The 14,148-nt window shown below is 38.3% G+C and overlaps 1 protein-coding gene across 3 annotated transcripts in view; it reads left to right on the top strand.

The window, feature by feature from the left end:
• The first annotated feature begins 2,020 nt into the window (after positions 1 to 2,020).
• The window catches only part of XRCC4 (X-ray repair complementing defective repair in Chinese hamster cells 4), a 301,541-nt gene continuing 289,413 nt past the window's right edge, over positions 2,021 to 14,148 (top strand). For 2 of the 3 annotated variants that reach the window (XM_011996465.1, XM_011996464.1), the window contains exon 1: positions 2,021 to 2,227. The gene's annotated coding sequence lies outside the window, so the exon portion shown is untranslated. Of the gene's footprint in view, positions 2,273 to 14,148 lie in introns of all 3 variants that reach the window. The other variant, XM_011996467.1, reaches the window with a different exon arrangement.

Raw genomic sequence — 14,148 nt, 5'->3', positions numbered from 1 at the left:
CTTGAAATGATTTTTAAAAAGATTCTTGGCCGTGGCGGTGGCTCATGCCTGTAATCCGATGGCATATTTCTGGTCACAAAAGCATCACTAAACTTCCAAATAAATATCAACACCTGGGAGGCTGAGGCTGGCGGATCACGAGGTCAAGAGATCGAGACCATCTTGGCTAACATGGTGAAACCTCGTCTCTACTAAAAATACAAAAATTAGCCGGGCGTGGTTGTGCGCGCCTGTAGTCCCAGCTACTCAGGAGGCTGAGGCAGGAGAATCGCTTGAATCCCGGAGGCAGAGGTTGCAGTGAGCCGAAATTACGCCACTGCCCACTCCAGCCTGGGCGACAGAGCAAGACTCCATGACGACCAAAAAAAAAAAAAAAAAAAAAAAAAAAAAAGATTCATTAAAATACAGTAATTCAGGTTTATTAAGTCATTAGCATTGGGTTACCTCACAAATAAACTAAGTTTAGGTGCAAACTCAAAGATACTGAGACACTAATCCATTTCTCAAACCGCTAAGTTAGCCTCCTTGAAACCTCACTTCGTAGCTCTGCCAACAATGTACTTTTGACATCTCACAGCAATAAAAAACCACCTGCCAGTTGTTTCTGTTTTCCACCTATGTCTGATTTATATATTTATATTTATAAGGAACAAATTACTAAGACTTATTTCATCCTCAGTTATGTTGTGTTTCTATCGATAACAACATGAAGATTTCGGGCATCTGGACATTAAAATAAGTTTGAGTCCTGGCTTTACAATCTACTAGGTGTGATCCAAGGCAAGTCAATCTCCTCATGTTTCACTTCTTTCACTTGTAAACATCTACTGAGAAGTTGTGGGGAACTTGATATTTCCATGCTTATAAACTGATTTTTTGAAAAGAGCCTGGTACATAGGACTTGATAATGAATGAAAGTATATGCTACTTTTGGAAAAACAAGCATGACAAGATAGTTTATATACTGATGATCTTCAGCACAGTATATGCATCTTGTTTTTAGCTGGTCTGATAGTGAGATAATAAAAAGAGTTATCTTTGACTTGCACTACGAGTAAAATAATTCAACTTCAGTTTTTAGAAAGATGTAAAAGAATTAAGAGTGACAGTCTTGCTAGTCTCAACTGCCATCTTCCCTTCAGGTGGTAAATTCGTCCAAAGAAACTGAATTATTGCTATATGGGATTCTGTAGCAACTTCCGTGAACGTGGGCTCATAATTTTTCACCATGAGACTCAAGCTTTTTGGAGTCATAGTTGTTTTTGGGTCTATTCGCAGGCATGCATCCTTTGCCCAGAAATATACACAACATTTGGCAAATGGACTTGGAGGTGAAAGAGGAGGAAGGCCTGAGGCCAGACACCACTCCAATAAGTATATTAAGCCCCTAGAAAAGCAATCCACCTTTGCAGAGAACTCTTAACTATTAAAACCTATAGCTTGTAAAGTAGCATTTTCAAAGTTGAGAGAATAATGTGGAAGGGTCGTGAGAGGCTATTGACTAAACAGCTGAAAACGAAGGTATGGAGTTTGGTGCCAAAGGAACCTCCCCACAAAATCAAACAATAACACCAGAGTAAAGCCCCTAGGGTGAGATAAGGAGATGCAAGAAAACAAGCGGAAACTCGAGAAGCTCTAACGCTTCAAAGCTTCAATGACCCCAGATAATCTACGTAGCCAACGTGTTAAAACACACCAACGCATTTTTTTTTTCCTAAACAAAGTAGGAAAGCGGACTTTGCATGAGGGGCGGGCTCCGCGACCCAGGAGTCTTTCTTGGACAGTCCGTCCTGATTCTCTCTGGTTGACCGTGGAGGGACCACATGGCTCCAAGGCCCACACACCCCGGGCTGCCGCACAACCTCCAGCCCTAGTCTAGACCCACAATCCCTTCTCGAAGATGAACCGCGACCCGGCAGCCCCAATTCTTACCATAGCGAGGCCGGCGATACCGCAGCCACATCACCCTTCCGGGCCCCAGGCGGAAGAGACTGCACGCCCCGTCTGCCCTTTTCGCCCTCTCCAGCCGTCCGGTTGGGCTTGTCACGGCACCGCCTACTGAGCCGGGCGATTAAGACGCTAGGATAGGCTCCTCTCCACCGGAAAAGGCGGGATTTAGACCACGCCCCGCAGACCGGCGGAAGTAGCTGATGCTCTCATTGGTTGCAAGAACTTGATCTGTGAAAGCGGGCGTTTCGGAGGAGACCGGAAGTACAGTCACGGAGAGGTAGGGTCCGGAAGTGGGGCTGCCTCTTTAAATAACAAAAATATGATTTTCTGTTTTTATCTTTTGCTTTCTTTTTAAAAAAGTTCCCTGCTATTTACCCCTAGAACTCCACAGTGTGAGAATCCCCCTCAATTTGTGAGCTCCCGCGCCTTCCTCCTGTGGGCTTTTGGGGATGCTAGGGTTCCCGGCATCATCCTCAGGGTGCGAACCTACCTGTTCACCTTCTTTTCAGTTTCTCCATTTGCATCTGGGGGATTCTTGGGAATGCGAAGCACTTTTGAAATGCTCTGTGTTGGTTGTGGGATTGGGAGGACAGTTGAATCCAGAGGGTAGTGAGCATTTCCCCAACACCGGCCTGTCCTTTCAATCCCCAGATATTGGTCAACTGTGGGTTCCATCCAGGCATCGTGACTGAAACGTACTAGGCAATTTGGGGTCAGGAAAGAACTTTCTGTGGTAACCAATGGGAAGGAACTGCCCTTTACGGACTGCAGCAATTGATAGGTACTCTAGAGAGATCAACTGGCAAGACAAATGACAAGCCAACTTTTAATCAGTAGTAGAATTTAGCTTTTTCTGATGTTAATTATCCCATTAGGTGAGGTTCTGTTACACACACACACACGCACGCACGTTTTTCTTTCTGCATTTTATCGATGGAGAAACAGGAGCTTTGGCGTGTTTGAATTTGCGTAGTTCTTGGAATTCTGATAAAGTATTAGAAAGGAGAATTTTTCACTCTTTGCCCCCTTAAGGCAACCTTTTGGCTCTAAATGTGTGGTGTATTTTTTCTCAGGCAGCAGAGGGTTCTTTTCAGAATGTTTTCAATTTTTTATTTATTGACTTAGAAGGTGGATAGAGAGAAGGTAACTCACGTGAGATGTTGGTTTATGAGCTGTATTCGGCCTATGAGACCGTTTTGTATTTAGGGCAACACAAATGATTAGAAGATTTGGGATTCTGCTGTTCGTGTTTACATCGTTCACTAGGGCACACAAAGGTTTTGTTTTAAACTCTAACTAACTTGATATTTGAGTCTGTTATATTGAATTGTCAAGAGTTGGTCAATTACACAAATTAGCAAGTATTTACTGGGTGCCTGCTTTATTCATAGATCTTGAGATTGCAGCATAGGAACAAAGATGGTCTGTTCTTTTAAGGAATTTAATAACGTTGTGGGAGAGGGGAAAAAGAAAGGTATAAAAAAAATACAGTACTCTCCACCTGAGGAAGAAAAAAGTCTTTTAATGTTCTGTCTTGTAATTCCTTTATATTATACCTTTTAGGTCTTGCCATTCAAATTAAACAAACTTGGTTTAGCTGTGGAAATTATGTTGTGCTACTTATCGAGCTTGGCTTTTAGGGTAGTAAATGTGTCTGTAGACATAACTGCCCTTGCTTTCATGTGAAGATTGTCTTGATCTTTGTTACACTTAAGAGTAATACTTCTGTATGAAGCTCTGCTTCAGGCTACCTGTGAAGAGCATCAGAAAGCTTAACTTGTTAGAGATCACAATTGTTTTGCTATGTCTATATATTTTAATTAACTTTAGGCCATGGCTTCTTATGTACCTGAGCTTCAAAATAGTAAAGAACGACATTGCCAGTTTTTAAGTTATCCATGGAGAGAAACACATGTGCCAATAAATGAGGCTTAACAAATATGTATAATGTTTATTGCATTTATGTAAAACATCAAAGTTAATCTGACGTGAGTTTTTTTGGGAGGTGGTAGTTTAGCTGCATCGTCTTACATAAACCCGCTACTTTTTGGTTTTCAGATTATATCACAATTTCAAAAGTCTTTCTGGCAGCTTTGCAATGAATCCTCATTTAAAACCATCTTGGATCCTTTCCTTACTAGAAATAAAATCTGACTGTGTTATTCCTTTGTTCAAAAATTATTATTTATTTTATTTTTGAGACAGGATCTTGCTCTGTTGCCCAGGGTGGAGTGCAGTGGCACAATCATGGCTCACCGCAGCCTCAACCTCCTGGGCAGAAGTGATCTATCCTCCTCCCTCAGTATCCCCAGTAGCCGGGACCATGGGTGTATGCTACCATACTTGGCTAATTTTATTTTATTTTTTGTAGAGATGGGGCTCACTATGTTACCTAGGCTGGTCTCTAACTCCTGGGCTCAAGTGATCCTCCTGTCTTGGCCTCCCAAAGTGCTGGGATTACAGGTGTAAGCCACTGTACCGCGTCTGACCTGTTTAAAAATTTTTATCTCACCTGCATCTGGAAGAATATTTCCAACTTTGTTTTCTTGGGTATATTCGAATCATATGTAAAAATAGTGGATATTTATATTTTTCTGTGGAGCCAGTGCAAAAGTGTCCTCAGTGTTATGAGGATTAAACGAGTTATTACAAGTAAATCATCTAGACAAGTGTTTTGCATACAGTAAGCACTCAGAAAGTGTTGGCTATTATTGTGCATGGCTTTGGTAAATTAAAAGTCTCTGGAGAGGAAGAATTATAATGGAGGAACTGTTGAATCGCATATATTAGGCACTAAATACAGTAGTCTCTCCTTATCTGAGGTTTTGATTTTGACAGTTTCAGTTACCTATGATCAACCACAGCCTGAAAATATTAAGTAGAAAATTCCAGCCGGGTGTGGTGGCTCATGCCTGTAATTCCAGCACTTTGGGAGGCCGAGGTGGGCGGATCACTTGAGGTCAGGAGTTCGAGACCAGCCTGGCCAACATGGTGAAACCCAATCTCTACTAAAATACAAAACTTAGCTAGGTGTGGTGGCATACACCTGTAGTCCCAGCTACTCAAGAGACTGAGGCAGGATAATCAATTGAACCCAGGAGGTTGAGGCTGCAGTGAGCCGAGATTGTGCCACTGCAGTCCTGCGTGGGCAACAGAGCGAGTCTCCATCTCAATTAAAAAAAAAAAAAAATTCCAGAAATATTTCATACGTTTTAAATGGCATGCCTTTGTGAGTTGTGATGAAATCTTATTCTATCCCATTCCATTCAGCCTGAGGCCATGAATCATCTCTTTGTTCAGCATATCCCTGCTGTATAAGCTTCTTGCCTTTTAGTTGCTTCGTTATCAGATTGATGGAGGTGGTATCACAGTGCGTGTGTTCTAGGAATACTTATTTTACTTAATTATTGCTTCAAAGCACAAGGGTAACGATGCTGGCAACTTGGTTATGCCGAAGAGTAGCTGTAAAGTGCCTCTTTTAAGCAAAAAAGTGAAAGTTCTCCACTTAATAAGGAAGAAAAAAAATGTCATATGTTGATGTTGCTAAGATCTATGGTAAGAACAAATCTATCTGTAAAATTGTGAATAAGCAAAAAGAAATTTATGCTAGTTTTGCCGTCACACCTCAGACTGCCAAACTTATAGCCATAGTGCGTGATAAAAACTTAGTTAAGATAATAAAGCAATTAAATTTGTGGGTAGAAGATGTGAAAAGAAACATGCTCAGATTGAAGGCAGTTGGGTTCAGCCCTCCCCTGGGGCCTTGGGGTGTACACCGTTGGATAAGGAGAGGACTGCTATAAAAGGTTTTAGTATTAAGTTGGTATTGCATTTATATCACCAGACCACTTTCTCCCCATTTTCTCTTTTTACTTTGTTGCCAGTGTTAATGATAGGGTTGATTTACATTACCTTTTACATTACCTACCTTTTTTCATTCACTGTTATTCACATATATTGAAAGACAATTGTTCTGCTTTTTTCCTCTCATCCTTAGCTAGCCTTCCTAACCTCAGTAGAGGTTTTTCGTGTTCGAGAGTTAGTCCTTTTTTTCTCCCCACTTGTTCTCATTCTCTTCCCACATGGCTTTTGAATTCAGACTGAAATGTACGTGAGGACCAAAGTTAATACAATTTTATTGTGTTAGGGATTTTTGTTAAATAAGTAGATTTTCAGCTGTCCTTGTCACACACAAAAAATAAGGTGGATGGTAGGTGTTAATCTCCTTCACTAAAGTAACCATTTTACTATCTATATGTATCCTAGAATGTCAAATTGTAAACCTCTTAACCTTTCTCCATTTTCAACCCCATTTGTTTGCTCTTCTCTGCAACAAAAATCTTCTGAAGAGTTTTCTATGCTCCAAGTCCCAATTCCTCTTTTTCTACCTCTGCATCTTCATTTGCATATTTAAAAGATATCTTGAACTCAAATGTCCCAGACTGAACTCCTTTCCTCCCAAACCTTTCCCATTCGTTCTCATCTGAATTGATGGCAGCTTTATACAGCAGTTGCTCAGTTAAATCTTTGCAGTCATCCTTGACTCCTTACTTTCTCTTGTATTCCAACAATTCCTGTTGGCTTTTTCTATGAAGAATATCTAGAATTCAACAGTTTTCTACTATTTCTGCTATTAGTATACTGATCATCTCTTGCTCGGATTTTTTGTTATTGTCCTGTATCATTTCTTGCTTGCATTACAGTAATTGTGTTCTATTCTCTGCTTTTTTCAGTCCTTGCCTCCCTACAGTCTATTCTCATATGTCAGCCAGAGTGATACTTTTAAAATATAAATCAAAAATTGTACATTTACATGTAAGATTCTAAATGCAATATGTTATCCTAGATTGGATCCTGAAACAGAAAGAGGTTATTAGTGGAAAAACTGGTGAAATCCAAATAAAGTCTATGGTTTAGTTGATAGAAATGTATCAGTGTTGGTTTCTTAGTTTTGATAAATGCACCGTGATAGTATAAGATGTTAACATTAGAAGAAACTGGGTGAGGGGTATTTGGGAACTTTCTATTATCTTTGCAAATATTCTGTAAATTCAGAATTATTCCAAAATAATATACAGAAGAATATAACATTACTTTTTTGCTTAAAAACCTTTCGTGAATAATTTGATTCATAGTAGAAGCTAACAGCCTTACGTTGGCCTACAATAGTCTATATCAGTCTTGTCCAACTTGCAGCCCACAGGCTGCCTGTGACCTATGATGGCTTTGAATGCAGCCCACCACAAATTTGTAAACTTTCTTAAAACATTATGAGATATTTTTTTGAGCTCTTTAGGTATCATTAGTGTTAGTGTATTTTATGTGTGGCCCGAGACAATTCTTCCTCCAGTGTGGCCTAAGGAAGTCAAAAGATCAGACACCTCTGCTCTACATGATCTGGTCTCCCATTACCTCTCTAACTGCATGTCTTTGTGTTCTCTCTCCCTTTGTTTCAGCCACACTTACCACGCTGTTTCTTAAGTACACCAGACCTGCTTCTACCATAGGGCCTTTGCACTGACTGCTTATTCTATCTAGAATGCTTTTGGATCCATACAGCTAATTCCTTCACATCTTTTACATGTTGCTCAAATGTCACCTTTGCAGTAAAGCATATCCCAACCTCCCTATTTAAATTACAGCTTTGCAACTTCCATAGCACCTACCCCTATACTCTCAGTCTCCTCCACCCTATTTTATCTCCTCTTTTTACTCCAGCATTTATCATTATTCTATATATGTTTTACATATTTGTTACATGTATTTTTAATTGTGTTCCCCTATTAAAATGTAAAATCCATGACGGCATGCATTTTTATCTGTTTTGTTGTCTTATGCCACATTCTAAAGCATTTGTGTGAGGCATAGAAGTACTCAGTAGGTTTTGGTTGAATGAATGACTGACTTGATTGGGTGTTTGAATCTGTAATTTTTTTTTTTTTTTTGGAGATAGAGTCTTGCTCTGTTTCCCAGGCTGGAGTGCAGTGGGACAATCTCTACTCACTGCAACCTCTGCCTCCTGGGTTCCAGCAATTCTCCCGTCTCAGCCTCCTGAGTAGTTGAGATTATAGGTACATGCCACCATGCCCAGCAACTTTTTTGTATTTTTAGTACAGATGGGGTTTCACCATGTTGGCCAGGCTGGTCTCGAACTCCTGACCTCAAGTGACCCACCCAGCTCGACCTCCCAAAGTGCTGGGATTTATAGGCATGAACCACCACACTTGACCATGAACCTGTAATTTTTGATTTGCAGTCTGAAACACTGAATTATTTCTCACTTTCATGTATCATGCTATTTCTTGCCTCTAAGCCTTTACTCGTGTAGACTCTTCTACTTGGAATGCCCTTCCTTATCTTTCTTCCTCTACCCCTAAGTTGTTTTCACCTAACCATTTTTCTTTAAAGAATCGTATAATATTAGATGTAACTCAAGGAAGCCTTCCCTAAAATGTTAGGCCAGGGTGAGTGCTGCTTTTCGGAGGAACTCCCTCCCTACCTCTGCATTTTACAAACTTATATTATAATTCTCTTTGGGTGTCTCTATTTCAGTAGAGAGTTGCGAATGTGTCTTACTGATCTTTGGGATATAAAATCCTGGTACATTGGAAGTAATCAGTGAATGTTGTAATGCATTAATGGCATGATGAAAGACACTCAGCTATGAAGCATAGTTTTGGTTTCAACCTGGGTCTTTTGAGTGTAAAATCAATGGCTTATTTGCTATTCCTTGTTTCTTAGGAGAAAGGTGGCTGTCTTTAAAATAATTGAAAGGTACTGTATCTTTTTATACAAGTAGGAGAGAGTTAATGCATTTTATAGCCCTGGACAATTTGTTCCTTGTCATTGTTGAAGCTTACAGCCCTGATGAAAGCGAGTTGTGCTTTTTTCTAAAGCATTGGCTGAAATCATTGATCAGGGTTCAATTGTAGACAGCAAATTTTTAATGTTGATGAAATTAGGCACTTTTGGGGAGAAAAACATTCTTGAGGTTTGTGTTGCCAGTAAGAAGAAATACATGCCAAAGAAGAAATACATGCCAAAATTCCAAACTGTTCATGAGGCATTTATGTTTTTACTAGATGCCGTTACTACCAATAACTTCGTATTACATTAGACTTTTGCTTGTGTACCACTGGGAAATCCCAGAGTGTTTAAAGATGTTGCAAAGATTTTCTTTCAGCAATACAGAAATTTGCTCTTAAGATTGATTTAATTATGATTAGTTTGTTAACAGTATCTCTGACACGTAGCACAAAATTAAGTAAACTAATTTTGCATTTAAAATACTGTTTGTTTAATGCTAGATAATGAGCTAGACTTCCCAACTACTCTTTATAATTGGCATTCTGAATTCAAACTGCCGTCTGAATATTGATCATTGTTGTCGCAGCCTATAAACTAAACCAGTTTTATCTTTACCTAGCCCTTAAGACTAACAAAAAAGGAAATAGATTACCTGTATAGATTCTGAAAAGGCTTCCACATTGGTAATGTGGTTGCAAATGATAATTATGCTGAGATTAAGTAATCAAAAACAAATATTACCTGGAGGACATTGTATCCGAATTTGTGTTCATTTCCATAGCTTTGCTAATCCTACAGAAGTGACTAAAATGTTGAAGTAAGCAAAGAGTTCAATCTGGCCTTGTGTGAGAGGATGCCATTAACTTACTTGTAATTTTACCTGAACAGTGAATGAGAATTTTATGAGATAAAGAAGGAACTTGCTCAATTGGAACAGAAGCATATGGCTGCTAAGAAATAAGATGCAGCCATTGTTGAAATTTGTCAGTCTTGACAGTATAAATATTGACATGCTGAGACATATCAATATTTACCATAGAATTTGGAAGTTGCCAAGTTCCTGTTTAAGAAATGTGACCCTAGCATTGGACACAGTATATCAATAAATACGGAATATGTCCAAATGAACAGCTGCTCAGGGAAAATAAAATTACATCTGTCTAAACTTCGAGGCACTTAAAAAGTTAAAGTTAAAAGTTTGTGCTTTTTTTTGGTAATTTTTCGGTAGATGCTTGTATGATATAGTATACTAATAGGGTTCCATGTATAGGTTTAACATAAAAATGACAGTATCGTTGCTATTTATAAATTTGTAAATTAGCTGTGCTATGATACTCATCTATAAATTGAATTTTAAAAACTTGCCTAGTGTTGTGTTTAGGAACCAACCCTTCATTTTCAACTTTGTTCTTAAGGAGAAATTGGCTCATCATGACTTCGATATTAATTTGGGGAGACAAAAGTTTATACTCTGAGAACTTCTTAAATGGCAACATAGAAAATAGAAGTTTTTGCACTTTAAATGTGATAAGGAAAATTGACCTTGTTATCATTATCTGACAAACATGTCTCAGTACAAAATCATATCATAAATCACCACTGTTAATTCCCATCTGAATATTACTATATTTTAACAAAGAGCTTTTTGATGTAAACTAGACATTTGAACTTTTATATCAAGTCATTAGAACCACACAATCTTACATTCTTTTGCAGACTTCTAGAAGAAGTTTAAGCTTAGCAATTCTTTGAACGAGAGTCCTGAAACAATCTTAAGAACATAAAACATGGGTATCAGGACTTGTTTTCTCATGGCATCTCCTTTCAAATGGTAGCGATAGGTGACTTTTAAATAGTAATCTAATCATTTAACCACTTCATAATATTGTATGAGTTCTTAGAAGAAATGAATGATTTATTAAGTCCATATAGTAGCATACATTGTAATTAGCTATAGAGTTGACCCTTGAACAATACAGGGGTTAGCAAGGCCAACCTCTCAAGCAGTTGAAAATCCATGTATAACTTTTGGCTCCCTCAAAACTTAACTACTAATGGTTTATTGTTGACCAGAAACCTCATCAATAACATAAATAGTTGATCAACTGTTATATATTTTGTGTGTTATATGCATTATGTACTCTGTTCTTACAATAAAGTGAGCTAGAAAAAAGTAAATGTTACTAAGAAAATCATAATGAAGGGAAAATATATTTACTATTCATTAAGTGGAAGTCAGTCATCATGAAGGTCTTCATTCTTTTCTTCATGTTGAGCTGCCTGGGGAGGAGGAGGAAGAGAAGGATAGATCTCGCTGTCTCTGGGGTGGCAGAGGTGGCAAAGGTAGAGGAGGTGGAAGAGGAGGCAGGAGAGGCAAACACACTTGGTATAACTTTTATTGAAAAACTTTTGTGTGTAAGTGGACCCACACAGAACAAACCTTCAGCTGTTCAGCGATCAACTGTGTATGTCCCTTAATTTAATTTCTCAGTTTTGGTTGTTGTTTTTTTTTTTTTTTTTAAACAGTTTTCTAAGACATTGGCTGATGCTCTCTCTTTCTCATTTTGTCCTGAGTCAAAGAAATCCCTTAGATATTAAATCAGACATACCTGAACCAAATGTTCTTACCTAACTGCCTAAACATGATCTTTATATTCTGGAATGTTCTAACTTGGTTGAATTTTTTTGGCCATGAGCTAAATAGATATCTCTGTTTTATATAACCTCTAAACAAGGTTTAATTAAAAAATCAGGCATTTCTAGGCCAGGTATGGTTGCTCACACATATAATCCCAGGTCTTTGGTAGGCCAAGGCAGGTGGATCACCTGAGGTCAGAAGTTCAAGTCCAGCCTGGCGAACATGGCGAAACCTCATCTACCAAACATACAAAAATTAGCCAGGAGTGGTGGTGCCCGCCTGTAATCCCAGCTACTTGGGAGGCTGAGGCATGAGAATCGCTTGAGCCTGGGAGGCAGAGGTTGCAGCGAGCCGAGATTGCGCCACTGCACTCCAGCCTGGGTGGCAGGGTAAGACCCTGTCTCCAGAAAAAAAAAAAAAAAAAAAACATTTCTAAATAACAACAGCCCTATAAAATTTGTCCTGGTTGGCCGTGCACAGTGGCTTACACTTGTAATCCCAGCACTTTGGGAGGCCGAGGCGGGTAGATTATTTGAGGTCAGGAGTTCAAGACTAGCCTGGCCAACATAGTGAAACTCTATCTCTACTAAAAATACAAAAATTAGCCAGACGTGGTGGTGTATACCTGTAATCCCAGCTGCTCGGGAGGCTGATGCAGGAGAATTACTTGAGCCTGAGAGGTGGAGGTTGCAGTGAGCCGAGATGGTGCCACTGTACTCCAGTCTGGGTGACAGAGTGAGACTCTGTGTCAAAAAAAAAAAAAATTTTTTTTTCCAGGTCATAGCGTGTTCATTGTTTCAGCAAGCAAGATGTCATATTAAAATACATGAAAAAATTAATACAATCTTACCTTTGAAAATTTAATAATTTAGTAATTTATTTTGGTCTATGTCTCTTCACTTGGTTTGGAGCTATATGCCTTGTTAAAATGAAAAGCGTGTACCTCATTTTTCTGGATATTTTGTATTTCTGATGTTTCATTGGGCATTCTTGTACCTTGGCCAAAGTGGAATATTTATGCAGGCAGAATTGAATTTAATAATGTGCATTTCAATTGTAAAGGAAAGATAATTTTCAAGGCATTGGAATTGTATCGTCATTGTTACTGGTGAATCTACTAGGGATTGTTGACATTTCATTTTCTGAACATTGGATTCCTCAGGCAAACCTTCTCTTATACCTCTTATTTTTGTGTATATTGATCCTGTAATTTTTTTACCTTAGAAAATATAGCATCTTTATATGTCATTTAGCAGGTATTTGACGTATCTTGTCATTATTTTATTACTACTTTAACTCTGCTGTAGCAAAATTATATACTATCTTGTATATATTTACTTTTTTTAAATAACTAACAAGTTTAATTATAATTTATATAGAACTCTGTAGTGTCATGTTCTCCGAAGTGGATGAAAATTTCTGGAGAGAAAATATCATTTTTTTTTTTTTCTTGATCTGCTGGAGTTCTTATTGAACACAAAGTTTGCACATACTGCTTCCTTAATGAATGATTGGTAGATGGAGTGGAATTTTTACAGCTGACATTCTGCAGATTGATTTCAGTTCGTTATTTCAACTTAATGGGAATTTTAAAAACATATTAAGTGACTCTGAAACTAACTTAACTTTGAATAACTTTTCAGATCAGCATTTTAAATTTTGCAATGCAAAATTGCTTCACTTGCACAAAGTAGTGTGGCTTCATTTGTTAATAAACATTTCACTAATTCTTTTGGGGAAGTGTTTGATTAAAAATAATATTTTTTTCTAAGACATATAACATTCCCAACTTCTCCCTAATGAGAAAATTTTTCGTGATAGTTCTGTAGTTTGAAGATTGTTGATGCATGTAACATTTCCAACTTATTTCTAATAAGATAATCATTCTTGATTGTTCTGAAGTTTGAAGATTATTAATAATTTGACTTCATTTTCACTTCATTGTACTTTATAGGCAGGAAGATGTTTGATTTAGTGCTATTTCAGAATCCTTTGAAGAATTCTGACAACCTTTTTTAGTATTTCATTTCAAAATTGATATTAAGTTGTAGCCATAAAGAGGCCACCAATTGATTAATCTTTCTGATCAATAAGGTAATTTAAAGATACCCTTTTAGCTGTGTGGCCTTGTTTCACTGCTGCCTGCTGGAGATAGTGCCAATTTTGCAGTTAACTAAGTGCTATCAGACACTACCCTTGTAGAAGCACAGCCTCCTAAATTGTGATACCTTGATAACAAGTGACTTCTAATCTGGATTAATTTTGTTGCTTGCTTCATTCAAATGTTGGAGAGGCCAGCACTTGGGAATCTAACAGAATGGTACTAGAATTTTGAAACTATCAAAGTTCAGTTTCAAACAGCCATTAGCTGAGCTTTCTGCTGAGTGATTCAGTGTATATAATTCAGCTCCAGGCCCTTTCCATCAGGAGAAGAACCGGCAGAGAATCTGCTGAGCATGATTATCCCAATATCGTTCCTATATTAAACCCTCTTTTTTCCCCCATTGGGGGAATAAGATAACTGACTTGGGATCCTTGGAGGCCAATCATAACTCCAATTCTCTGACGCCAAGTGGATATTCAACAACTCAGTCCAATTCAAACACTATCTAGGGTTAGTGTCAGATCCCACAGGTTCTGGGCTCGGTCCCACAAAATTGCCCCCACTTCAGGTGCCAGTCACAAGTCCCGAGTCACCTATACTTTGGACCAACCAGTTATAAATCAAGGTTTCCCATGATACCACGCTTCAG

Source organism: Mandrillus leucophaeus, unplaced genomic scaffold, assembly GCF_000951045.1.
Source record: "Mandrillus leucophaeus isolate KB7577 unplaced genomic scaffold, Mleu.le_1.0 Scaffold515, whole genome shotgun sequence".
NCBI lineage: Eukaryota > Metazoa > Chordata > Mammalia > Primates > Cercopithecidae > Mandrillus > Mandrillus leucophaeus.
This window is presented reverse-complemented; position numbering and strand designations above follow the sequence as displayed.